Source organism: Lutra lutra, chromosome 6, assembly GCF_902655055.1.
Source record: "Lutra lutra chromosome 6, mLutLut1.2, whole genome shotgun sequence".
Classification (NCBI taxonomy): Eukaryota; Metazoa; Chordata; class Mammalia; order Carnivora; family Mustelidae; genus Lutra; species Lutra lutra.
The window spans coordinates 80,617,300-80,643,821 of NC_062283.1; the positions used below are offsets into that span (position 1 = coordinate 80,617,300).

At 36.9% G+C, this 26,522-nt stretch overlaps 1 long non-coding RNA gene across 2 annotated transcripts in view; it reads right to left on the reverse strand.

The window, feature by feature from the left end:
* Positions 1 to 26,522, reverse strand: part of LOC125103206 (uncharacterized) — an 86,846-nt gene that overhangs the window by 53,840 nt on the left and 6,484 nt on the right. Inside the window, exon 2 of one of the 2 annotated variants that reach the window (XR_007128319.1) lies at positions 9,309 to 9,478. The exons of the other annotated variant lie outside the window; for it this stretch is intronic. This is a non-coding gene — a long non-coding RNA (uncharacterized LOC125103206). The remainder of the gene's footprint in view (positions 1 to 9,308; positions 9,479 to 26,522) is intronic. 2 annotated transcript variants of the gene reach the window in all.

Below are 26,522 nucleotides of genomic sequence, written 5' to 3' on the forward strand. Positions count from 1 at the left end.
TCTCTTGTTAACCTATCTAATATCAATTTAATTATGAAACCAGCCAAAGAACCTAGAAGGCAGGAAGGGAAGACTTTTTTACCCCTATGCTACTAATGTGATCTGAACTAATATAGCTTTCATTGCTTCTTGTACTCCATTGTAACTCATTTTATTAAACTATAATACTTGTCTCCCATCCTGACTGTACTTGTCCTATAGACATAATCTCTATTAGTGTTCCCCAATATCTGCTACAAAATATATACTGTTTTAAAAATACAAAACTTAAATTTTATATGAGAGCCATGATTTACTATATTGGCCTTTTCTTGAATTATTTTTTGGGGGTAGGTTTCATAAAAACAAAAGGAGTCCCCATAGTTATAAGTAACTAGATTGTTTTTGCACATGAAATTCTCTTATTAGAAAACATATCAGGGAATGCCTGGCTGACTCAGTTGATAGAGCATGCAACTCTTGATCTCATGGTTGGGTGTCCAAGCCCCATATTAAATGTAGAGCTTACTTAAAAATAGATGAATGAGTAAATGAATGAATGAATGAATAAATAAATAGAAAACATATCAGATGTAAGCAATCATATGTTTACCCAGTTACCACAGACATTTCCTTCTATTCAGAATGAGTAACAGATTTTCAAACTCAAATGTAGTTTTAAAATGTGTAATTTGTTATTTGTATTTTCATTAGTTGCAAGTGACGGTAGATTGTGCCAATTAATGCTCACAGTAGGAGTGCTTTAGTGCTATTGAATGTAACTGTGTGCAATTTGAAAGGTAATTCCATTATGGCAAACTCCCTGGGAAAAACAAGTGGCCTGACCGTTAATAGAATTAGGAGTAATACTTAGAAATTACAAGTTTATTGAATAATAAATATAGTAGTCATTTGGCCTTTAAAAGTGGAGTTTTGAATTATTGTGAAAAAGAGGTAGTTTCATACAGTTCTTTTCATTACCTGTTTCTTCTTTTGTCTAAATTATCAAACCCTGGATTGGAAGTAAGAGTTGTGAAGGGAGCAAAAGGGTAATTGTTGTTCAAATCAAAATAATAGCTCCTTTAGTTCTTTCTAAGCTTTTCCTTTCATTCCAGGGCAAAAAAGATATTTTCAAGCCAATTTAATTATAATAAATGATGTTAAAATAATAGAGAACAGAATTTGTTATTCACAATTACTTTAGAAAGTAATTAGTACAAATAAAGTTAGGAAGTACTAGTTACTAAAATTTAATATGAAGATATATGAATATTAGTGTTTTATAGAATCTTTATATTTTATCTTTAGAGTAAGTCCCATTAATTTAAATTGGTAGTCATTTAGACTTCATAAGTCAAATATTTTAGTCTGAAGTTCAAGATGAAATTTCAGAATCTTTATTTACTTAGTGGTTTACTTTATTTATTTATTTATTTATCAGATAGAGAATAGAGGAAGTGTGGGAGGGAAAAGCACACTCCCTGATGGTCAGAGAGCCTGATGTGGGACTTGATCCCAGGACCCTGAAGTCATGACCTGAGCCAAAGGGAGATACTTAACTGACTGAAATACCCAGGTGCCCCTACTTAGTGTTTAAAAAGAAAAAAAATGCATAGTCCTTTTTATGAAATTAATGCCAGTTATGATGGATTCATAGCTATTTACCAATGTAAATACAGGTTTTGATATATCAATAATTGAGTTTCTGTTATTATACATTCTTGGGGTAGGTGCAATTACATTTCTTTTAAAATATCATAGAATCTTAATTTTTTGCAATTTATTCATATATTTCTTCATTAAACAAGGGACAAGCAGACAGATTAACATTAACATTAAGATTAACATTAAATCTTTGCTTGCTGGGAAAAATATCTCTGTAAGTTAATGTGTAAAGATTTGAAACAGTTTCTAGGAAGACAGTGAGCTGAATTGGTGTTCCTCCCTTCTATACCTACTCCATCCAAATTGTCTGTCTCTCTTGATTCAAATGGTTGCTGGAACCCATTGAACAGGTGGGTGGGGCAAGTTCCCAAGACTATTAAAAGAGGCTTGAACTAAACCGTTAAAACCCCTGGAATCTGTAGAGAGCATTGCCCTTAGAGATTAGTGGAAACACAGTAGAAGATCAACATATTTGCGGGCCTGATGGTCATTGGTTTCTAAAAAAGAAGACTTTCTTTTCTTTTACTTTTTTTTTTTGTTGTTGTTGTTAAATAAAAGAGAATTGGACTCTCCTCAGACTTCTTCCAGTTACTCAAGCCAGGGAGAGAACAACAGGTGCTTTAGCAAGCATTTCTTAATGGCTGCTGGACTATAAGAGAGGCCTCCAATATTTGTCCCCCTTTCTTCACTTTGGTATACTCCAATCAGCCTTGAGTGCCACTGAGCAGAAAAAAATGAAACAAGCCAAAAACTTCTAAAAAGTACTGGTAACTAAGAAAGGAAGATCACTCAGAACAAATAAAACATGTCAAAGGAAAATGAGCTCCTGGAAGAGGTAGACAATAGTTCGAACTGAAACACAGAATACTCAAGGAGATTGAAGTACTTCTCAAGACATCTTTTTGGGGAGTAAAAGCAAGCAAGCAAGCAAAAGTAAAATTCACTCCCTCCCCAAAAAAATTTTCCTCACCAAAGAATTTATCAGAAGAATTAAAAGAGTGGTGGTCTTTGGTGAAGATGACAGGACTGCTATGTATTCCATAAGACCCAGCCTCTCTTTTTTGTGGGCATGTAAGGTAGTGTTAAAGAGGAAGAATTCTTTGCCCTTCAAGTTCGTTCTAGCTACACCAGGAATTATGCTGATGTGAGCCATTAGGAGAAGACTCTAGTTTAAAAGCATAGGTACAGAGAATCCACACAGAGACGGGAGCTATAAAGATAGTGAGGTAACATGATGCTTATATGAGCTAAGAAGCGGGGTAGGGTATCTGAAGGAAACAAAGGGGAGAAAGATCCTTCGTGGGAAAGTGAGAGGAGATGTTTGGAAAATAAAAGTTGCCACATTATGTAGATAACTTTCCTAGACAAAGAGGAATTTGTTAATAGCTCTCTTCCTGCTATAAGCAGGCAATGGAGGGGAAGGTAATGTAGCTTTTCCTGAATCTGCTGGGTTTTGATTGCCTTTAACTAAAAATTTGTTCATGCCAAAGTGGGACATCTTGGAACAACCTGACCTTGGTCCATACAGTAGATTTCATTCCCTAGCCATTTTTGCACTTACAAAGGCCCATACAGTCAAGTTCTTGCTAATGAAGACTGAGAAGTAATGTGCATCAATTATAGAACTGACATGCCAACTTCTAATGGCAATCCCTCACTCTCCCTATATCTTAGCTGGAGGTAGATGCCTGTGGTGACCTAGGAAGCCCTATGTAGAATGTGAGAAGTCTCCACCAGACCAGGTTGACTGAGCAGAGCAGACTACCCCAATTTCACCATTTACACTTTATATGATTAAGAAATACAATGCTTAATTGTATTATGCAACTGAGTTTATCTGTTATGTTTCAAGAGTAACTTAATGGATACAATGAGCTGAAAAACAGTGATCTGAAAGGAAAGAAATATTTCAATGTATTGTTTATGAAAGTAGATTTATATTAATTACACAACATTTGTAAGATAACTATAAAATGTAAATAAATGGAGGGGCACCTGGGTGGCTTTGTTGACTCTTGGTTTGGGCTCAGGTCATGATCTCAGGGTCCTGGGATCAAGCCCCATTACAGGCTCTGCACTCTGCTGGGAGCCTGCTTGAAAAGTCTCTTCCTCTCCCTCAGCCCTTCCACCAACTAATGGGCTCTCTCTCTCTAAAATGAATAAATAAATCTTTTTAACAATGTAAACAAATTGAGTTCTAGAAGGAGAACAAAGAATGGACAGAGAAGAGAAATGATTAAACCAATAGTAGAAAAAGTCTCTGATGAAGACACCCAAGAGAACTTAGCTATTTTCAAGTAGAATTGATGAGAAAAGACATGGACATAAAGATTTCATGGTAAAATGTTTAAAGAAAGATCCTTATAGGGCACCTGGGTGGTTTAGTTGGTTAAGCATTTGCCTTCAGCTCAGGTCATGATCCCAGGGTCCTGGGAGCAAGTCCCACCTCAGGGCTCCCAGCTCAGTGGGGAGCCTGCTTCTCCCTCTCCTCCCGGCTCATGCTTTCTCAGTATCTCTGTCTCTCTTTCTCAAATAAATAAAATCTTTTTAAAAAGAGAGAAATATCCTTATAGGCCTCTATCCAAAAAAGGAAAATAATTCTTTTTTTAATAGATTTTATTTATTTATTTGACAGAGAGAGAGGTTGCGAGAGAGGGAACACAAGCAGGGAGAATGGGAGAGGAAAAAGCAGGCTTCTCGCCAATCAGGGAGCCTGATGTGGGGCTGGATCCCAAGACCCTGGGATCATGACCTAAGCTGAAGGCAGAGACTTGACCTACTGAGCCACCCAGGCGCCCCAAAGAAGGAAAATAATTCTTACAAAGGAAAGAGGATTTGACTATCAATGGACTCCTCATCTGTAAGAGGTAAATATAGAAGAGATGGAATAACATCTTGAAGGGAGAAAGGCTTCAAGCCAGGAATCCTAATGTACTCATAAAAGATATATTTCAGGGTGTGAGAAAAATACTTATGATTATGCAAACCATGGAGTATATGCTGCATTAGAAGAAAATAATTGAGAAAACAATGTATTCAAACAATAGGTAAAATAGAAGAGAGACTCTGTGATGGAGAAGATATGTAGCCATATATAGCTAACCCTGTATGGATAAGAGTATCCTCCTGATTTGTAAATGTTAATTATGGAATCTTGAAACTAAAGGAAATATGGGGACTGAATGCTAGCCTACAACCCAAAGTACTACATTATTTGAGCAAAACCAAAGAATTTGCAGTGGGTGGGAGAAGAGAAAAGTAAACACGTTTAAAAAGCTTTGTCTGGGGCATGCAGAAGAGGGGAAAACTAAGCATAGCTCATTTGGTGTGGGGTGTGGGTCTGAGGGTGTGTGTGTGTGTGTGTTTATGAATAATGATAGAAAAGCAGGAGCTACTATGGAATTACAGCATCTTGGTTGAAAAAAACTTGGCCATCTGATTAAAAAAATCTTATTATTAAATACTCATCCTTTATTTTAGGTAACAGAGAGATAGAAATATGGCATGTGCATAAAAACTAAATTTGTGGTTTTTTTTTTAAGATTTTATTTTTAAATAATTTCTACACCCAATGTGGGGCTCGAATTTACAACCCTGAGAACAGGAGTTGCATGCTCTGCCCACTGAGCCAGACATCTGCTTTTTTAATAGTAGGAAGATAGGAAAGATATGTGTCTGATTAACAGTCTCATTAATATAACCATTAAAAGGTGGAAAAATAGATTAATTAACATGAATAAAAGCAGAAATAAGTTCATAATGTAACCAGCAAAAATAAGGAAAAGGAAAAAGAAGGAAAGAGAATATAAAAATACAGTCAGTTCTGGGGCACCTGGGTTGCTCAGTGGGTTAAGCCTCTGCCTTTGGCTCAGGTCATGATCTCAGTGTCCTGGGATCAAGCCCCACATCACATTGGGCTCTCTGCTCAGCAGGGAGTCTGCTTCTCCCTCCCCCTCTGCCTGCCTCTCTGCCTACTTGTGATCTCTGTCTGTCAAATAAATAAACAGAATATTTAAAAAAAATACAGTCCGTTCTATGACTCAACATATTTGTTTCCAAAATGACTGCCTTCTACAAAATCATAGAATTAAAAAACCACAAGGCTTATGGGAAAAATGGGGTGAGGACCACAACACTCAAAACCTTTATCAGCGATAATAAGATTAGAACCTAATAAAAATGGGCAGGACAGCTTAATATGCCAAATTGTTAAAATAATACATAAATACTACAATAAATATCTCAAAATTACCTTGAAAAAGACTGCCATTTACTTGTGAAAGTGGGAGCTGGAATGGTTGCAGATTGAGTTTCTGTAAAGGGGTAGAAGAAGGGCTATCAACATTTGCAGTCTTTTGCAGCATTAAATCTGGAAGCATGTTTGTCTTTGAGATGTAGTTCCTTCAAGGCACGTGTTTATAATAGATAACTTGTTTCATCAGTATTTAAAATTTTATCCAATGCCTGGCCTTCTCTTTGACTGACTTGGGTATCACTGCTGGACAGACACCATCTGTAGTTTCCTCATGTGCACTCACAGCTATACCAACAGGGAATGGTACTGATGTTTAGAACCACCAAAACAGTTGCTAGTAGGATTAAAAGGAGCCAGCTCTGCAGGGTTTGGTGATTGAGGTCTTTGTATATAGTAAGTAATGCTTTCTCTTTGATTGTGAGAACTCATTGTTGTACTATTTGATCTTTAATTTATATGCTCAACAATCTTTCAGTTCCTTCTTCTTTTTTTAGGTCTTGTTCTTATTGACTTTCACAACACTTGGAGTCATTCCAGGCATAAACATTTATTCATTTATTTTTGGTTAAGTTCAACCAGTAGTTTCCTGCCTTTAAGGATATTACTCATGAAGTGATTCATAAGAAAACATGAAATTTATTTCCAAAGTTTTCCCTAACATGTCAATCATGTTGGAACAAATTCATATTTAAACAAAATCACCATACCAGAACTGACTATACATGATAAACAAGTAACATAAGGGATAAAATGTTCTGTCATTGCATTAAATGTTAATTGACTGAGGACTCCCTTTACAAGAAAGAGACCATCAAATTGAAACAAAAAAAGCACAGCTCTGTACTGACTTTACAGGAAACATGTTATAACAAAGGGATCAGCTGAGAGATATGACGTAGATTCAAACAAACTAGGCAGGAATAGTATTATAAATATCAGAAAAGCTGAAATTTAAGGATAATGACACTAATCAGAATTAAGATATTCTACAATAATAAAATTACTATTTATAAAGGAGATATACCTTTTATGTAGCCAGCATAGCAACTAAATAAACTAAAATCTATTAGAAACTAAATTAGATCCAGCAGAATTTATAACAAAATTTTAGGATAATGTTTTCAATCTTGAATAGTTCTGGTAGCGAATAAATAAAACTTGTTTTGAGTAAAGCAATATTGTATGTATATGTATATACATGTACATGTATGTGACCATAAATATAACATTTTTATATCCCTTAAGTAAAGAAAATATTATAGGTCAATCTTATGTTTTAACAAGTAAAAGAATGAAATATTAGAAAAAGAATTTTTATAATTTATCAATCAGTATACTATGATAAAAGTCTTATTTTACCAATGGACGGTGATTTATTATCAGGAAATCTGCCACCAAAATTTAATCCGTGATTGAATATAAAACAAACTTAAAGAGAATAAACATGTTCATAACAATGGATGTTGAAAACAGCATTTAAAAAATTTATTAGGGATTTCCAGTAAAACATTTAGAAAAAAACACATTACAATCATAAAGTGCATTTACCAAAAACATAGCTGAAACTGATTTCTTCCCTAAATGGTGAAAAGCTAAAAATCGCTGAAAAGGGGGTGCCTGGCTGGCTCAGCTGGTAGAGCATGTGAGTCTTGATCTCCGCCCTCCATTAAAGCTCCACATTAGGTGTAGAGCTTACTTTAAAAAAGAAATAAAATAAAATGTTAAAAATCCCTTAAAAAAATCATTGAAGGTATTGCTTCTAAATGAAAAAAGAAATGGACAAAGGACGTGAGTGGACAATTCATAGTACAGCAGATGCAAAATATCACTGAATGAAATGATGATCAAACTCACTAGGAGTTGAAGATGCAAATTAAACTAACTGAGATGGCATTATAACCTGGTTAGATTGGCCTAAATTAACAAAAATAACAACAAAAAAAAAACACCAAAACACTGATATCTTCCTATTGCTTGTGGTGGAAAAGAGGAGTTTCAGAAATTGCTAGTGGATGTGTGAATTCTTAGTTTTGGGGTAAAGGATATCTAGTAACAACTATCATAATTAAAAAGGAAAAAAAAAAACCACCTCGTATTCCCTTTTACCTAGTAATTTCATACTGGGTAGTTAGGCCATAGAATTAAAGGCACCAATATATGAGTATAAATATATAAAGATGATTAATTAAACTTGTTCATAGTATCACAAAAACAGGAAAAAAAGAGTGCTTGGGTGGCTCAGTTGGTTAATAATATGACTTGATCTCAGCTCAGGTCTTTATCTCAGGGTTGTAAATTTAAGCCCACAATGGGCTCCATGCCTAAAAAATGGGGTGCTGGGTGGCACGTTCAACTCTTGGTTTCAGCTCAGGTCATGATCTCAGGGTCATGAGATCTAGCCCCGTTTGGGCCTCCACACTAAGCATTGTGCCTGCGTGAGATTTTCTCTTCCTCTCCTTCTGCTGCTCCTGCTCATGCTCTCTCTCTCTTTCTTTCTATCTCTCTCAAATAAATAAATTTTTTTTTTAAATGGGAAAAAAGTGAGTGTCCACTATGATGGTTGAATTTTATAGTTGTATATAATGAATTATTTTTCAGCTATTAAAAATGAATTAGAGCTAGATTGAGGTACTTTGCAGAATTTCTATAAGGTATTATTGGGTTAAAAGGAAAAGAATCAGAGAAGTATATGTAATAAGATTTTTTTGGTAGCAAATCATGAAAACAATCTCTCTATGCATGTGCATACTGAAAAATATGGTGGAATAGTACTACATTTTTAACATGATTTTCTTGGAGAAGAAAGAATAAATGTTGTGAAGAAGGGAAGGAGGGAAAGGTGGTATCAAGAACCAAGAAAAGGAGGGGCACCTGGGTGGCTTAGTCAGTTAAGCGTCTTCTTTCAGCTCAGGTCATGATCCCAGGGTCCTGGGATTGAGCTCTGCACTGGGTTCCCTGCTCAGCAGAGAGTCTGCTTCTTCCTCTCCCTCTGCTGCTCCCCACGCTTGTGCGTGTGCTCTCTCTCCCTCTTTCTGTCAAATAAATAAATAAAATCTTAAAAAAAGAACAAAGAAAAGGAAAAACAAGCAATAACAGACTCTAAGGAACCAAAATGTCCAAGATATGATCACATTTATTCATCTCTGTAAAGTAGTAGTATCTATTCTTATGCTTTCTGGAAGAAGAGAAAGATTGATATTTCACCATTAATAGGCTTATTTATAAATGCGATGAAAGCTCCAATAATGGACAGGCAGCTTTACTTTATGAGAATATCAGGCTCCAAAAATGTGGAATTAAATGGAAAATTTGGGTTTAAGAAGGGTGTGGTATGTCTAGGCTACATTTGTATCCTGCAGATCAGAGAGGGCATAGGAAAGATGCTGTCCTTACTTTGACCTTACCTTACCTGGAACAGTAGTGATGAATGCAGGACTTGGGTTTCTCCAAAGGGAGAAACTCTACATATTTCAAAAGGAACCAGCAAGATTGTATTTACATAAGGGTCTCATCATGCTGCTTTGCTTTCTCCATTGACAGCTGGAGCCAATTGTATGGAAGGCTGTGGCAAGCGGCCATCTGTATACAAGAATATAAACAAATTTCTGCTTTGCAGAAAGTTTCCCTAGGTTTGAAAAAAACATTTTGACGTCTGGGTCCCAATTGAAGAGATTCTGATTCAATTGGTATGTGATTGGGGCTGGGTTTTTAATATATAGTGGTAGAGAAATATAGAGATAGAGGGAGAACTTAATTCCCAGGTCATTTTATTGCTCAGATGGAATTGTAGAATTGTAACCAATTTCAAATCTATCTAATTTTTCTGCTATTACACACCATTACACATCTAGCTTAGTTTCTAGAAGGGCCAAGATCCAATGAGGACTGCATCATTTAATGCCCACTGGTCAGTAAACTAGGACATGGGTTAAAGATGGATTAAAAGGGAATGGTGATGGTGATGTTTGTCATCAAGTTAGTATGTATGAGGCAGGACACGGACTAACATAAAAGAGCTGAACCTTTTATTGTGGTCAATGTTGACATTACATTGGAATCACCTGGGGGACATTAACTAACTACTGATGCTTCCCCTCCCCCAAGGTTCTGAGGCAATTGAACTGGGCAATTTTATTTTTTTCTTAAAAATATGTTTATGAGAGAGAGAGAGAGAGCACGTGAGGTGGGGAAATGGGCAGAAAGAGAGGGAGAGAGAGAGAATCTCAAGCAGATTCCCTGATAAGCATGGAGCCTGATGTGGGGACTTGATCTCAGGACGCTGAGTTCATGACCTGAGCTGAAATCAAGAGTCAGACACTTAACCAACAGAGCCACCCAGGGGCCCCGGTCTGGGCAATTTTAAAGGTTGCCAGTTGATTTTATTATATAGCCAGGGTGAAAAGCCACTGATCTAAGAGAAAATAGCACCAAAAAAAAAAAAAAGTATAAAGGTACAAAGACACTTTGAGATGGATGCCATGCCATTCATTTATTTATTCCTGCAGTTTAGGCATTCAATTTAGTCATTCTTTTCATTACATTCAATTAATTCAATGTTAAGCACCTACTTTGTGTTTGGCACTAAATTAAGGGCGAGATTTCCACTCAATCACCATGGGATACCTAAAATGCAAATCTGTTTTCACTACTTTCTCCTGTGCCTGGAAGGTGTGTCTCATTCTGACTCCAGCTCTGTGAGAAAGAGAAGGAAATTTTCTGTTCTATTCTCTCCTTCACTCTCTCTCTCTTTTTCCCCCTTTCTCTTGTTTGGTTTTAGCGAAGTGAGGACAGAGATAGGAAAAGAGACTAGGAAACTTCCAGTGAGTATATGTTTTACGTTAGGAAAGGGTTAGCATTTCATAGTTGGAAACTCACAAATCTGTGGAGGGATTATTAAATCCATCTTACAAGTGAAGATACTGACACTCAAAAAGTAAGTAACTTGTTGAAGGTCAAAAAGCCACCTTTCAAAAACTAATGATGTTCTGTACAGTGACTAACATAGCATAATAAAAAAAGGGGGGGGGTGAGCCACCTATTTGCAAAGGTGCATATAAACTGCAAAGTTCTTCTCAGAAAACTTTCAATTACACATCTCTAAAATCAGAAGAGTAAAATTATGTCTCCACTGGAAACTGTAAGTGTGTATTTGGAGGGTGTCTGGAAAGGTAGTTTCTTTGAAGTTTCTTCATGTATCTTACATACTCATTTGGATTTTTATGTCATTCCCTATATGCTACTTAAAATATAAAGATTGGGGGCACCTGGGTGGCTTAGTGGGTTAAGCCCCTGCCTTCGGCTCAGGTCATGATCCCAGGTCCTGGGTTCGAGCCCTGCATCGGGCTTTCTGCTCAGCAGGGAGCCTGCTTCCTCCTCTCTCTCTGCCTGCTTCTCTGTCAAATAAATAAATAAAATAAAAAAAAATAAAGATTGTGGGGGCACCTGGGTGGCTCAGTCGGTTTAATGTCTGCCTTCAGCCCAGGTCATGATCCTGGGGTCCTGGCATGGAGCCCTGTGTCCTACTGAGCAGGGAGCCTGCTTTTCCCTTTGCCCCTCCCCCTTCTTGTCTGTACACTTTTGCTCTCAAATAAATTCTTTTAAAAATTTAAAAAATAGAAATTGTGCTTAATTTAGTATTAGGAAAAAATCTTTAAGAATTTTTTTTTAGTATATTCGACACACAAAGAATAAACTTACATTTCTGCTTTAATGGGTACAATTCCATCAAGTTTATCAATTTCAGAAAACTGGTAAAGACAACTGACTGTACGTATAAATTTCAGTATCCAGGAAAATTGTTGTCCACTCTCTTGTGATCACTAAATTTCAAAATTTTGTACTAACATAAATCTGGGGATACAAATGGAATAGGTCCTTTTTCACTCGTTTTGAGACGTCTTGCTGAAAGAGACTCTCAACTCTTAACCTGAATTGCAAAGGTCTTGGCATCCAGTGACCAGTCTTGCTCTCTGATGATGCTCTTTACTCCTAACAGTGTAATTCTCATCTCATGAATCAAGAATCTCAATTGACTCATGGTCCCTATTATTAACTCCCTTCATCCAATTAAAACTTCATTTGCTGTGTAGTGATCATGTATGTATTTCAACCACTCTGTTTGCAGCACTCTGAGCCTTTGTGATTATTCAACTCTTGTAATTATCTGTTTAATTTGTACATTTCCTGCTGGTATAAGCTCCAGGAAGGTAGGAGTTTTATCTGTATTTTTAACTAATGCAACTCCCACACTTAACATTTTGCCCTGTGCATATCAGACATTTTGTTGAGTGATTGCAGTATAGGACATTTCCAAATAACTTACTCCTAAAATTTACTTTTTACATTCCAACCTTCACTGAACTTGAAGAAAGCCTGAAGTAATTTTTAATTTCATTGCTTGTCCTATCCACTATTTTTTAATTGCATAATATCCTAACAGCTTTTGAGAGATTTGTTTGAAATGTTGCTATGTGAATTTTAAGAAACAAAATTCCACCCAATATTTGGGATTATTTATGTCTTTATATAAAAAAGTTAGAATATAACATCATCATATGAGCATCAAAGTTCACCAACATTGCTAGTATTAATAACTTCTGTGGACTATAAATTCACCCATTTGGATTCTGGTAAGACCATCTCAAGGATATATCAACGAGAGCTGAGGGACAATGGACAAGATCACTATTCATTTCTGATTTTTGGTATGTTTTTATTGGTTTTAAACATCTTTTTAAATGATTAAGATTCAGTGTTGCCTAAGGTCAGGTAAACCCATCCCGAGTTGGAACCAGTCACAGACCTGCTCTTTGTCTGATGCTGTCCACTCTTGATTTCAAAGTAGAGGCTCTTTTCCACTTTTTCCTATTGTAATTTGCAAGTTCTGGCAGAATGGAAGAAGCATAAAGAAAATGGCTCACTTCTTCCTCTGGTATATACTCTATCTTGTGAGAATTTATGGTAGGTAGTACTTGAGAACAGGGCCTGCATGGCAATTCGGACAGCATCTCTCCTGCTGTATATCATCCCATTTTCTTCTTTGCCACACTGTAAATCAGCTTTGCAAATAGCCACTCATGCAGGGAAGTAACCCTTCAGGCTGGATAGTATAGTACTTACTAATCTTGTATATGGTTTAGTAAGCTGTGTCTGCTAAATATACCATATTTTCTTATCATTGTCATCCCAAATCACAATTAATATTAACTGACAAGTGATGACAGTCTCAAAACTTTTTGGGCAAAGAAAGGATGTTATTGCACACCACTTTGTTAGGCAGGGTGTTATGTGGGTAATTAATAATTTTAGGATATCTAAATACCTATTCTAGAGGGTCGAGGTAGAAAAGCTTCACCAGGGGTGGGTGAAAAAGAAACAAAATAATGTGGTATAGTAGGATGCAGCTAAAATATAACCTTGGCATAAAGAGGAACAGGCACAAAATATAAACTGGCTCTTTTCAAGAAAAGTTTTGCACTGATCCAACAGAGTTTAAAGTAGAGCTGCATGCCCAGGGTAAGGCTCTATAAAAAGAATTATCTGTGTATGTGTTTATGGTTTTCAAAGCCAGAACTAGTTCATGTGCCCACAGCTTTGATAGCTTCGAGGGGATGGGAAGCAGCGGGAGTTAGGAGGGAGTGTGGACTAGCCAGCAGCTCCTGGGCTCCTCAAATCCTCCGTGTTAGCTGAAGAGCTGGCCTAGCCTCTTGCCTGGGGCTGAGAAACTGTAGTCAGCCTTGATCAAGGTCCTAGGGAGGGACTGAGCAGGTGGTTTGATTTGAAAGATTTGAACTGGCACCAAGTCAAGTTGGTGAGCCAGGTGGGGCAGAGGCAAGCATGGCAAGAGCTCCATGACCCTGTGACTTTGAGAGGGGTATTTGACCTTGAAGGTATTTTTGGTTAAGGGCTGCTCTGTTTCTGCTTTTTCTGCCCCCCTGTGCACTGGAATTCTCACGTCTAAAAGGTTCAGAATGTTGGGAAAGAGACTTATGTCTACAGTAGTATTGTATCCTTATTCCCAGGAAGAGTCTTCATGTCCTGAATTAGAACTAGTTACCGATCTTTGACCTCAATGGTAAAATCATGGTGCTAGTGAAGGGGGAATTTTAAAGCCACGGATGTATCTGTGCTGCAGCAGTAAAATTCTAACCTGAGAGGATCCATAAAATCTGCAGCTCTCCTTACTTTGCCCTTGACTCTGTCAGCTCCCTTACTTAAAAAAAGATGTGGGGCAGACTGATAAGATGGATTCCCCAGAGTATATCTACCCCCTCTTCAACCTGTCTTGGGTTGACAGTTTATATAACACTAACTCCGAATGTGTGGCACTGACAGTTGTCAAATTAATATTTATACAGAATTTGTTCCATATGCAAAAAGAGTCAGGCTCAAGTTTTTAAACAATGGACACCAGTTTTACAGTTTGGGATGCTTTAAATATCATCCCAGTAGGACTGAATCTTCACTTGGCATAGAAGTGTGGTATACAAGCGAGTGCTGGGCCACTTATAGTGCTCAGTAATTATGTGTCTCTCACAAGATAACTTTATTATTATCCTTCAAGAGAACTGTGAGACTTTCAAAAGTATTCTTTTTCTCTTTTGTCTGACTCCAGTCACACACTGTCTCAGAAAGGAGCCTTAACTGTTCATTTTCCCCATAACTTTTGTACAATGCCATCAAGGCTTCAGCATTTGGAATAAGCCCAAAAGCTTACTTTAGGGCCATTCACTATCCAAAATATCTCTTTTCTACATTTACAAAATGGACAATAAGCTTATGGTACCATTACTCCAAGAAATTGCACAAGTTGAAAATATGTGCAGAATTAAAAGGTATATACTTAAAAATATTTTTATTTTTATTTTTTATTTTATTATTTTCTAAAGATTTTATTTATATATTTGACAGAGAGAGACACACAGAGAGAGGGAACACAAGCAGGGGGAATGGGAGAGGGAGAAGCAGGCTTCCCACTGAGGAGGGAGCCCGATGTGGGTTCTCGATCCCAGGACACTGGGATCATGACCTGAGCCAAAGGTAGACATTTAACAACTAAGCCACCCAGGCGCCCCCTTAAAAATATTTTTAAAACAGTTAGACATGTCTAAGGAATGTCTCTATCACTTGAAAATCTTATGGAAGAACATTATTTTTATAACAGTTGAATGGTCAGAGCCAAACTCTATATCTGGAGCCATGAAGATATTTGAGAAATAAGGGTTTGGTCAATGGATAGTCACTAGACAACTTCTGGGCTGGGAAATAAGACCAACAGGACTTCAAAAATGTAATAAAATGGGGAAGGACCTCTTTCTTTCACTTTACCATCAGATACTTTAGTTACCCTATGTATTTTTCCTTTATGACACTTAGCGACTTTAGAATTATTCATATTTAAGTTAATAATGTGTACTTCCCAAATAAACTCTAAAATCCACAAGGGCAGGAACATTGCTCATTTTCCTCATCTTGAATTCTCTATATACCTTGCATAATGCACAGAGTGTGCGCAAGGTGAGTACTCAACACATTTTTGTGAAAGAATAAATGAATAAGTGGAAGAATGAACGAGTCTCATAGATAAGAAGAGGTTTAGACAATGAAGGGAGTTAAATCCAAGGATACCGTAGAGAGTTGGCAGATAGAATGATAGACTAAAGTTTCTGTGCCCTGGACCATTGTTTATAGCCTGTTGGGTAACAGTGGCTTGAGTACCCAGGTGCTGGCCATGGCCAGGGAGACTTGTGACACCGGAGGTAACTCTTCTCTGTGATCACGATGATGGCAGCAAAGCTGTCTTCTCACCCTGGATTCGGATTACACACAGTGTATACAGTAATTGTGCAACAAACCAGGTGAGCAGTAAACAAAAGCTGTTTTCATTTCTTAAATTTCCTAGGCAATTCTTTAGCATAAGAGATGATAAAAATTTTTGGCGGACAATCAAATGTTTTAAACATTTTCAGGATGGTTAAGAATATGTTATTTTTGTAATTCTTCAAATTTTTGGAATTTAATTGTATGTGCAACAGGAACAAATCCATGCTGACCTAAATAGTTGGTTGTGTAATAATTAATACACGTAATAAAGACATTGAAGGACCATCTTAGCTAATAATAGCAAGTTTATCTTCCTTAAACGGACTATTTTCTTCTAAAACAATTTGCCATGTAATTTATTTGGGCTACTTTGCATTCACAAAATTTCTTTATGTACTGTCTATTGGAAGCTATTTGTTTTCTTTTGTTAAAAGGCTTATAAATTTCAGTTTTAAAGCCAATTAAAGAGAAAATAACCAACTGAACTAACCCTAATTTATTTAGCTAACTGACGAGCTTTTGCATGTAAAGAATTTTTAAAAGATATGTATTTTATGTTTTATTTTGTCTTAAAGGCTTTCATTGTACTTGAGACTTCAGTGGCTCTGATATATAATCTGAAGAATGGGGTGACTCATTTAATGGTTACTCTCTTTTTATGGAGGTGTTATATTGTAAGCGAAAATATCAGTCATGAAATGCTGAAAACAAAGCTATATTAAGGGATTTGTTTACTATTTACTAAAACATTTAAAAAAATGTCTAAATGGCTTCAGAAAACATTTATTTATTTATTTATTTCATTTTAAAAGATTTTATTCATTTATTTGACAGAGATCACAAGTAGGCAGAGAGGCAGGCAGAGAGAGAGAAAGCAGGCTCCCCAGCGAGCAGAGAGCCCAATGCGGGGCTCGATACCAGGATTCTGGGATCATGACCTGAGCCAGAGGCAGAGGCTTTAACCCACTGAGCCACCCAGGCGCCCCAGAAAACATTTATTTAAATCCAGGCTGGATATTGGGATATAGAGATGAAAAATGTAATCTTTGTTCTGCGGAAGCCACTGTCTAGTAGGGAATATAGATAAGGAAACCAAGCATTTCATTCCAGTGTGTTGAGTAATATAATGGAGGAATTCACATGATATTTAAAGATGAGAGCAGAGCTTTAGAGGCATATTTTTTTTTTATCCTGAAAATAATTTATTTTGTTGTCAAAGAAGATTTTCTAAAGGTGGTTATACTTGATGTGTTTCTTGAAGAAAAAGAAGATACCAGCCAGGAGGAAATTGTGTGTGTGTGTGTGTGTGTGTGTGTACACCAGCCTATGGTTTGGGTATTTCAAATAGAGAAAATAGTATGTGCAAAGCTATTAAGGCATCAAATAACTCTTTATCACTTGTAGCTTTATGCACTGTTAATGTTTAATGATCATGGATGATAAACTGGGGGAGATAAACAGGAGCCAGATCATTGAGAACCTTATAAAACATGCTAATTCTAAACTGAATGTGGAAACACTGAAGAGTTTTATACAGTATAGTTTCTTTTTTCTTTCTTTAAAAAAAAAAACACAACAAAACCCACATGCCATCTTTCAATATACATAAGCATATGGCTTCCTTTAAAATATTTTGAAGTTCAAAATAAAAATTATTACTGCAAACAGTATAATCTTATAATCTCCAGTAAGATTTTCCAAATTATCATAAACATGATTTATTTAATTAAAGTTTTTCTTTTTTTCACCCATCTTCTGTAACATTTGGATGGGATTATATGATTTCCTTCCAGTCACTCCATTAAGAGTAACAGCTCTAGCATCTGTGTGGCATGCAGATAAAGTTTCAGAACAAACTGGGAGGGTCTGCTAGGATATTATCAGGTATTACAGGTAAGAAGTGGTAAGTACCTGAGCTACAGGAGCAGTGATAGGAGCTGAGAGGTTGGGGTCGATTTAAGAAGTTTAGATTGGGGGGCGCCTGGGTGGCTCAGTGGGTTAAGCCTCTGCATTCGGCTCAGGTCATGATCCAGGTCCAGGTCATGGTCCTGGGATCGAGCCCCACATCAGGCTCTCTGCTCAGCAGGAAGCCTGCTTCCTCCTCTCTCTCTCTCTGGCCTGCCTCTCTGCCTACTTGTGATCTCTCTCTCTGTCAAATAAATAAATAAAATCTTTAAAAAAAAAAAAAAGAAGTTTAGATTGGTAAGACTGGATGAGAGAGGGAGTGGGGGATGGAAAAGATAAAGTGGTTAAAGTGGATTGCTCAGTTTCTGGCTTACCTTAATAGTTAGTGACCCACATCAAAGTGTTTTGAAGGAGTGGGTATGGAAAACAAGTAGGAAAAATGGTGAGTTCAACTGGGGATCTATTGATTTAAAGATGAATGATGTGGAATAGACATATGGGCACATGGTTGGAGTTCAGGAGGGAGATCTGAGAGGCAAATATAGATTTGAGATTCATAGCTGAAATCAGAGACTTGACTAAGGTGTTCCAGGACACAAGGTTAACTGGAATCAGAAGGGTACAAGTGAAGGAACTTGGGGAAAACACACATTTACAGGGAACAGAGAAAGGTGAAACTTAAAAGAGACTGAGAAAGAGTATCATTTTTCTTAAAAGATTTTACTTATTTATTTGAGAGAGAATGAGAGAGAGTGCAAGAGGGGGGAGGGTCAGAGGGAGAAGCAGACTCACTGCTGAGCAGGGAGCCTGATGTGGGACTCAGTCCTGGGACTCCAGTATCATGACCTGAGCTGAAGGCAGTTGCCCAACCAAATGAGCCACCCAGGCACCCCAAGAGTATTATTATTATTATTATTATTTTAAGATTTTATTTTTTTATTTGACAGAGATCACAAGTAGACAGAGAGGCAGGCAGAGAGAGAGGAGGAAGCAGGCTCCCTGCCGAGCAGAGAGCCCGATGCTGGGCTCAATCCCAGGACCCTGGGATCATGACCAGAGCGGAAGGCAGAGGCTTTAACCCACTGAGCCACCCAGGCGCCCCCCAAGAGTATTATTTAAGTGGGAATTAAACCAAGACATTCAGAATCTTGGAACATGATTGAGGAAATAATTTCAAAGTAGAAGAAATAATCACAGGGACAAAAGTGACTGTGAGGTCAAGGAAGATGAGGATCTACAAGTGTCCCTTCAAGTTAGGAATTAAAAAGTAATTGTTGGAAAAGCAGGATCAAACCTATAAATTCAGAGAATAAATTGATGGTTGCCAGAGATGGGGGGTAGAAAATGGGGGGATGGCCAAAATGGGTAAAGGGGAGTGAGAGATACAGGCTTCCAGTTAAGGAATGAATAAGTCACAGGAATAAAAGGCACGGCCTAGGAAATATTATGGTCAGTGATATTATAGTAGTATTTAATGGTGATAGTTTGTAGCTATACTTGTGGTGAGCATAGCATAATGTCTAGAGTTGTTGAATCACTATGTTGTACACTTGAAACTAATGTAACATTATGTGTCAACTATACTCAATAAAAATTTAAGAAAGTCATTGTTGACTAGATTACTTCAATGTGGAAAGTCAGGTGACATTGTAATGATTTTTACGGAAAAGGATTTCTCTTGAAAGGATAAAACCAATGAAACCAAACTAAAAATAGTTTGGTACCAGCAAATTATTTCTTAGTACTTATTTTTCTAAATGTTACAAGATCCTTTGGTCATTTGGTTGAAAAAAAAAAAAGAAGGGGAGGAGTTATGTTTGCTGTACCAACATCCTTATTCATTCAGTGTTGATTTTAGTAAATCCGTATAATCAAAATGATGAAATTGGCCTCTCAGATTCTATTTCTTTTCTTTATATTATTTGTATTTCTTTTCTAAATTTAAACCTGAATGTCATTTTCTAGAATAGCATTAATGCTTTTAAATTTCTAATGTAGGTATTATCAGGTGAATTTTTCCCCCAGCTTTTTAGAGATATAATTGACATATAACACTGTATACAGTTATGGTGTATGATGTGATGATTTGACATAAATATATATATTGTGAAATGATTACCACAATAAAGTTAGTTAACATATTTATCACCTCACATAGTTAACTTTTTTTTTTTCTTTTAATGGTGAGAACTTTTAAGATCTATTCTTGGAGCAACTTCCAAGTACACTATACAGTATTGTTAGCTGCAGTCACCATGCTATATATTAGATCCTCAGAACTTAATCATGTTATAACTAGAAGTTTGTACACTTTGACCACTTTACCCATTTTCCTGTCCCACTCTCTTCTGACAACCACCAATCTACTCTGTTCCTTTTTCTTTTCTTTTCTTTCTTTCTTTCTTTCTTTCTTTCTTTTTCTTTCTTTCTTTTTTTTTTTCTTAAACTATTTAAGAGAGAGAGAGAGGGAGGGAGAGAGAACACACACGCATGAGAGTGGGGTGAGTCAGAGAGAAAGGGAGAAGCAGGCTTCCCACTGAGCAGGTAGCCAGATGTGGGTGTGATTCCAGGACCCTGGAATCATGACCTGAGCCAAAGGCAGATGTTTAACTGACTGAGCCACCCAGGTGCCCCTTACTCTCTGTTTCTATGAATTCATTTTTGTTTTTGTTTTTTAGATTCCTCATATAAGTGAGATTATACCCTATTTTACTCTTTCTGACTTATTTCACTTAGCGCAATATTCTTAAGGTCCATTCATGTCACCAGTGGCAAGATTTCCTTCTTTTTTATGGTTGAATAATATTCCATTATATATATAGCACACCTTCCTAATCCATTCATTTATCAATGGACACTTTGGTTGTTTCTATGTCTTGGCTATCTTAAATAATGCTACAATGAACACAAAAAGATGCAGACATCTTTTTGAAATAGTGATCTCATTTCTCAGAAGTGGGATTGCTAGATCCTATGATAGGTATATTTTTAATTTTTTTAAGCTTTTATTTATTTATTTGACAGAGAGTGAGAGAGGGAAGACAACCAGGAGAGGGAGAAGCAGGCTTCCTGCTGAGCAGGCAGCCCCATACAGGACTTGATTCCATGACCTTGGGATCATGACCTGAGCTGAACGCAGACAGTTAACCATCTGAGCCACCCAGGTGCCCCTATTTTTAATTTTTTTGAGGAAACTTCCGACTTTTTTCTATAGTGGTTGCACCAAGTTGCATTTCTACCAAAGGTGAGGAAGGGGTTCACTTTTCTCCACATACTTGCCAGTATTTGTTATTTCTTTTTGATAAAACCATTCTAACAGAAGTGAGATGATATATAGGGTGTGGAATTTAATACTAGATGAATGATTTCATCTTAGATGAAACTAAGAGAATTTAATTCTTTTCAAACCCATAGAATCTCTTAGGAAGCGGAGCTTTCCTAAGTTAAACAGTAAATTAAAAGCATCAAGGAATATTTATGCTCAGGGCTGGTTTTATTCCCAGCTCATTTAGGCTTTCAGTTAACTCTTAAATGTGGGAAACACTGTACATCAAGTTTCAATCTGGTGACAATGAAGATAAGAAGAGGAAAAAAATATAAAGACTTACCTGTATTACCTAGCAGTATTGTTTTAAGCAATGGACTAATTTCTATTTCAAAGTAAAATGATCACAAAAGCTCAGAATAGCCTTAGGCAATACAGGAGAGGCGAGAAAGCACTGAATTCGATGCCAAAGATAAAATCTCATGAGGAGAACAGGTGAAATGTGGCAGAAGAAGTAATATTTTAGACCTAGGAATGACTAGGATGTTTCCAAGAGGCTGCCTACTCCCTGAAAAAGGATTGTGTGAATTGTGTTTCCCAGATATATAGCACCTGCAATGTAGATGTTTAGGCATTTTGGAGAAGTTGAATTGATTATTTACTTTATTCCAGGCCAATGTATATATTTATCAATAAATAGAATTAACAAAATAGAATTAACAAATAGAATTAACAAAGGAAAGTTCCTGAAAATGCGGCACTTCCTAAGCCAGGGTCTCCTTTGTGAATGAGAAGATGTATTTTTACTTCTGTCCTCTCTTATTCACGCAATGCGTAGACTCAAGACTAAAGAAGATAATTTTTATTCTCTGAAAAATCTAGTAGAGCTGGTTGAAGCTATTGACCTGTGGAACATCCTCAGGGCTTTGATGTCCTCTAATCCAACTTGTGAGGGACAGAAGAACTCTTGTCTCTCCAAGGTCAGAGAGGTACTCTACTTTAGGCTTTAAGTGACAGTTAAATGTACAAAATTTTCCAGGAATTCCCCATGAAGCTATATTTGGAAGTAGGAATTTCCTTTTTAATTCTCATTGATTTAAGAAATAGTATATGAAGAAACCAATTAGAATTTTTACCTAAATATTTCAATAATCTATAAGTACCGCGCGCTAACTGATTGCGCCACTGGAGCTCCTAAATATTTCAATAATCTAGCAATGTGCATCTGACTTAGGATAACCCTTGAAAATCACTACATATGTCCATATAAGTACATAGATCACATACACATGAACATGAGATTTTCAGGGTGTGACCCAAGGAAATATACAGTTATACTCTGTGATGGAAAATTTTGGTTTCTGATATTTATAGAATAATTTCCACCTTGCTAGATTTGAGTAGAGAAGTTTTACAAGAACGATACAAAGTTACTTTAGAAAAAACACATACTTCCTTAGAAAGACCATCAACCAAAAGATAACCAAAGGTTGCTTATCAACAAGAAACAGGTAATTGTTCAAATTTTTTGATATTTTGAAATGTCATAGGAATAGCTAATTATTGCATAAAATTTATTACCAGTTTTAAATATGTGAGGGTTGCTAGAATTAAACAGTCTTAGAGTGTCAAAATCTCCATTTGGATGGGATGTCTGGATGGCTCAGTGAATTGAGGGTTTGACTTTGCCTCAGGTCATAATCTCAGGGTCCTGGGATTGAGCCCAGTGTGGAGCTCCACACTTGTCGGGGAGTCTGCTTGTCTCTCTCTGCCTATTCCCCCACTGTGATCTCTCTCTCTCATTCTCAAATAAACAAATAAAATTATATCTCCCTTTGGAATGAATAAAATTGCCACTAAAAAGGTTGAGGTACTTCCTTAGCTGTTATTTGTCAAAACCTAGGTATAGAGGATGACATCCTTCTGTTGTCAGATGCTTACAATTCCTGTTCAAAAATATTCAGTGATTGCATATTTGCTAGCAGATAACCCTTCCCCCAGTGTTACTTGACAAAAATCGTAATCATTTTAAGGTTCTTTCTTGAATGTCACCTCTTCATGAAGACTTTTCTGAATCTTTTCAAATGAGTATAATCTCTCCTTCCTCCAACTCTACCAACTGCCCTACTCTTCACATTGTTAGATTTATTTAATCTGTTCATTTGTCACAATATTTTGTGGCAAATTTCCTTGAGGTCACAGAGTTTCTTCTTCAGCTTTGATTTGTATTGTCTATCTCCTTAGCCCAATGTTAGATAGATGAGGTAGATAGAGAGATAATAGATAGTTAATGTTTGAATATTTTATTTTCAATTGAAATTATATAGAGGAGAACAGGCAAAAAGGGATTTTGAAAGAGAAGACATGCTGTGGCCAAAAAGATCATCATCATCATCATCAATATACTAATGGTCTGTAATTAAAAGTATTATGCCAGTCCATGTGGGAACTAGGTCATTTTTTTGGTCAACACATGCTTTTTACTCTTGTCACAATAGCTTGATTATTATATTTTGATCTTAATTCACGTGCTTACTTATACTGCTGTGTTCTAGAATGATCATGTCTTAATCTGACAAGAGGAGGAAAAGTTTAGGAGCTTATTTATGGAGTCCATCTTATTTTAGGTTTAAGATCACCTCATCCCTGAACTTTTAAGAATTTTTAAAAAGATTTTATTTATTTATTTGAGAGAGAGAAAGCGAGCGAGTGCAAGTGTGCAAGAGCAGGAGGGTTGGTCAGAGGGAGAAGCAGACTCCCTGCTGAGCAGGGAGCTTCATTCCGGGCTCCATCCCAGGACCCCAAGATCATGACCTGAATAGAATGCAGATGCTTAACTGGCTGAGTAACCCAGGTACCCCACCCCTGAACTTGTAATCAACTATTTAGTTCATCTCAATCTTTGGCATTTGTATACTTTCAACCTCTGAAAGTAATGTTCCTTCTCACTTTGGATCCCATTTTAGGACCTGCAGTAATGAGAGTTTTGGATCCCAAATCCCTCTAGGCTCTCTCAGTAACTCATAACCCTGGCATGATCTTTGTAAGGTCCTTCTTAGGTATTTTTATTAGATTAAAGAGAAAGGTAGGTGGGAGGATAGTACAGAAGAAAATAAATTTGATTGCCTTTAAGTGTTACCTAAATTCATGTGATTCTGGGAGCACCTGACTGCCTCAGGGGAGCATGTGACTCTTGATCATGAAGTTGTGAATTTGGGCCCCACATTGGGTGTAGAAACTACTTAAAAATAAAATCTTAAAAAAAAAAATTATGTGATTATTTTTTTTTTAAAGATTTTATTTACTTATTTGAAGGATGGAGATCACAGAGAAGCAGGCAGAGAGAGAGGAGGAAGCAGGCTCCCCACTGAGCAGAGAGCCCGATGCGGGGCTCGATCCCAGGACCCTGGGATCATAACCTGAGCCGAAGGCAGAGGCTTTAACCCACTGAGCCACCCAGGCACCCCATTTTTATGTGATTATTGTCATGCTGTCTTTGTCCTTAATTTTGCCTGATCATTGTTGCTATGCCAAGGGGTCCTGAAATAATCTTAGGGCCCCTTCTGCATCTATAATGATCTCCATAGATCAAATTCAGTCCAGAAGATTCAAAGCTTGGGGTTTCTATCTTCTTGATTCCTAATTGACTATAACTTCCAATACTCATAAGTAAAAATTCACAATCAAGTTATAAGCAATTAATTGATTCAATCTGGAGGACAGAATTTATTTCCATGGAATTTCAAAATCAAAGGAGATAAAATTTCAAAAAGTAGTATTTTGATCCTCAAAAATCCTCTGATTTTATATGCCTTTAAAGGTATATAGAAACTTGAGATATTCTCTGATGATCTATATCATAGCTTTTAGGAAATAAAGATATGAATAAAAATAAATTGGCAAGAAAGTAAATTAGGTACTTAAAAAAACTTGAATATGCATGGTAAAAATGATGATGTCCTTAATGCTATTTTATTTGAATAAACAGAATAAGTTAATTTTGGAATAATTCTACTTTCATAACTTCTAAAGCAAATTATAAAATTAATTATACCCTCAGGGTACGTGAGTGGCTCAGTCAGTTAAGCATCTGCCTTTGGTTCAGGTCATGATCCCAGGGTCCTAGGATCCAGCGTGGGGTCCAGCTCCTTTCTCAGTGGGGAGTCTGCTTCTCCCTCTCCCTCTGACCATCTCCCTCCCCTCACTCATGCTCTCTCTCAAATAAATAAAATCTTAAAAATATTAATTATACCCTATAAAGTAAATTTCTTTATAATAAATCTTTTATTAAAAAATGACACCCTAATATCACACAGTTATAAATATTAAAGCTCAGATTTGAAGTGTAATATTATATTCTTTCTACCATCATCAAAGATGGATTATCTAAGTCTAAGCAAAAAAACTCAAACACTTGTTGGTGTATGTTTGTGTGTGGGCATATGTGTGACAGAGAGGGGGAGATGAGGAGGAGAGAAATCCCAAGAAGCTTGAGTTTACATTTGGTTGTCCATGTTAGATTACCTTCACACTAATTATTTGTGCAGATCTGAAAGTTCTTTCCAAATTGCATATAAGGATATTTTTAAATTTCATTAGCTGCTACTGCAAAGTCATAAATATATTTATAATTACTTTCAGAGCATTTAAGAATTTAGAGTTCTAGGCAAATTTTAGTATAGATCCTCTTAGAATAGGTGGACCAGCCAGAATTTTTGTGACATTAATATTTAGTTCAAGGGAATTTTACCAAGATCCAGGTTAGAAAATTCCAAACCGGGGCGCCTGGGTGGCTCAGTGGGTTAAAGCCTCTGCCTTCGGCTCAGGTCATGATCCCAGGACAGAGCCCCACATCAGGCTCTCTGCTCAGCAGGGAGCCTGCTTCCCCCTCTCTCTGTCTCTGCCTGCCTCTCAGCCTACTTGTGATCTCTGTCTGTGAAATAAATAAATAAAATCTTAAAAAAAAAAAAAGAAAATTCCAAACCAAACTGATGGTGTGCAGAGATGATCCTGGAACAAAGAAAGAAATCTATTTGAACAAGAGAGTAGAAGTAGTAATTGGACCTGAAAATAACAGCCTAACAAACCAACTACTACGATTGTATTACAAATACAAAATCAGCAATAAAAGAAAACAAATGGGCATCTGGGTGGCTCAGTTGTTGGGTGTCTGACTCTTGATTTTTGGCTCAGGTCTTGATCTCAGGGTCATGAGATTGAGTCCTGTATTGGGCTCCACACTTGGTGGGGAGTCTGCTTGAGATTCTCTCTCTCCCTTTCCTCCTCCCACCCCATGTGCTCTCTCTCACTGCCCCCCATCTCTCCCTCTGAAATAAATAAATGAATTGAGAAAGAAAGAAAGAAAGACAGACAAAGCCTAGTGACTAAATCAAGGTCAAGTATGATAATGGTCATGAATCCACATAATCAGCACCAAAGGTAGCCAGAAAGAGGTGAGTGGAAAGCTAAAGTAAATTGTTACATGTTGTGGGTTACTTCAATATCCTTCCTTCTTCCTTTTTTCCCCCTCCTTCCCTGCCTGACTTCCTTGCACTCTCTTTCTCTCCCTTCTTACCTTCTCTCCTTTTAAAATCTCCTACCCTTTTTCCGTTCCTTTTACAAGAATAACCT